This window comes from Geospiza fortis, unplaced genomic scaffold, assembly GCF_000277835.1.
Source record: "Geospiza fortis unplaced genomic scaffold, GeoFor_1.0 scaffold2556, whole genome shotgun sequence".
Classification (NCBI taxonomy): Eukaryota; Metazoa; Chordata; class Aves; order Passeriformes; family Thraupidae; genus Geospiza; species Geospiza fortis.
The window spans coordinates 17,713-19,915 of record NW_005054786.1 but is presented as its reverse complement, the minus strand read 5'-3'; positions in this window follow the sequence as shown (position 1 = coordinate 19,915).

Sequence of the window (2,203 nt, the reverse complement as noted above, 5' to 3'; positions counted from 1 at the left end):
ATTTTATTTTATTTTATTTTATTTTATTTTATTTTATTTTATTTTATTTTATTTTATTTTATTTTATTTTATTTTATTTTATTTTATTATTTGTTTATTTTTTTTATTACCCTGGAGCATCCTGGGACAGCTGAGAGAATTTTAAGGATTTCCTGAGGTTTCACCCCAGAGCTGGACCTACAGAAACACTGCAGTGATTGGGGTAATTAACAGGACGGGTTAATTGCGTTAATGGGGTGACAGCATTACCTGGTGTTTGGTTTTCTCCTTTTTAATCCAGTCAGGGTTTGTGAGCTGGGCTGAGAGGGGGAAAAGGCACAAATCCAAATTGTCCCAAACCCTGAGGTTTGGAGGCTCCTTTGTCTCATCCACCCCCGGGAGCAGCTCGGAATTCTGCTGGAAATTCCCATTTTTGGTGCAGCTGCCACTGCCAGGAGTGGGGAGAGGGGTTAAATCCTAAAATCCTGGAGTGGTTTGGGTTGGGAAGGATCTCAAATCCCATCCAGTGCCACGGGCGGGGACAGCTCCCACCACCCCAAATCCCATCCAACCTTTCCTTGGACACTTCCAGGGATCCAGGTGCAACCACAGCTTCTCTGGGAATTCCATCCCAGCCCCTCCCCGCCCAAAAATCCCCAAAATTCCCTCCTGAGTGCATTTATCCATCTGTGATCCCTGGAGCTGTAAAGTTCTGGAATTCCAGAAAGATTTGGGTTGGAAGGGACATTAAATCCCATCCAGTCCCACAGGCAGGGACATCTCCCACCATCCAAGGTGCTCCAAACCCCAGTGTCCAACCTGGCCTTGGACACTTCCAGCTCTGCAGAAATCAGCCCCAAAAATCAGTGTATTCCCGACAATTCCAGCTCTGCAGAGAGACCAGCCCCCAAAAAATCAGAGGATTCTTGGGAATTCCAGCTCTGCACACAACAGCCCCCCAAAAAAATCAGTGTATTCCTGAAAATTCCAACTCTGCACACAACAGCCCCCCAAAAAATCAGAGTATTCCTGAGAATTCCAGCTCTGCACATAAACAGAGATCAACCTCCAAAAAATCAGTGTATTCCTGACAATTCCAGCTCTACAGAGATCAGCCCCCCAAAAATATCAGTGAGTTCCTGGGAATTCCAGCTCTGCAGAGAGACCAGTCCAAAAAAAATCAGAGGATTCTTGGGAATTTCAGCTCTGCACACAAACAGAGATCAACCCCCAAAAATCAGTGTATTCCTGACAATTCCAGCTCTACACATAAACAGCCCCCCCAAAAATCAGTGTATTCCTGAAAATTCCAACTCTGCACACAACAGCCCCCCAAAAAATCAGTGTATTCCTGAGAATTCCAGCTCTGCACACAAACAGAGACCAACCCCCCACGAAAACCAGTTTATTCCTGATAATCCATGAGCATCCCAAGCCCGTCTCCTCCTGCTGGAATTGCTGCTTTTCCTTCCTCCTGCTTTTTAAGATGCAGCATCCAGCCCCAAACAGATGGGAAGCTGTCAGCACAGCACGGGATAATCACCCACTGGAGCCACGGGAAGCTCTGCTTGATGATCTTCTCAGCTTCCCTGGAAAGGATTTTTTTTTCCCTTGGAAAAAAACACCCAGGAAATCCTGGTTTGGGTAGGGATTAAATTCTTCCCAAAGTTGCTGTGCTGGTGAAGGAGGGAAAACGTCCTGGTTTGTGCTATGGAAACGCCAAAAAAGCAAAAAAAAAAAATTGAATTAATGTGATAATTGCTTCAAGCTTTTGGGTTGGAATCGTGGAATTGTTGAATCATGGAATTTTTTGGGGTTGGAAAAGAGCTTTAAGTCAACAAATCCAGGTCAAACCAGTGCTGATGTCCAGCGCTCACTGATGGCCTCATTCCTGGTGCTCCAAACCCTTCCCAGATCCATTCCCACCACTCCAAACCCTTCCTAGTTCCATTTTTTGTGCTCCACACCCTTCCCAGCTCAATTTTTGGTGCTCCAAACCCTTCCCAGCTCCAATCCCACCACTCCAAACCCTTCCCAGATCCATTTTTGGTGCTCCAAACCCTTCCTAGTTCCATTCCTTCTGCTCCAAACCCTTCCCAGCTCCAATCCCACCACTCCAAACCCTTCCCAAATTCATTCCAGGTGCTCAAACCCTTCCCAGTTCTATTCCTGGTCCTCCAAACCCTTCCCAGCTCCATTTTTGGTGCTCCACACCCCTCCAGGT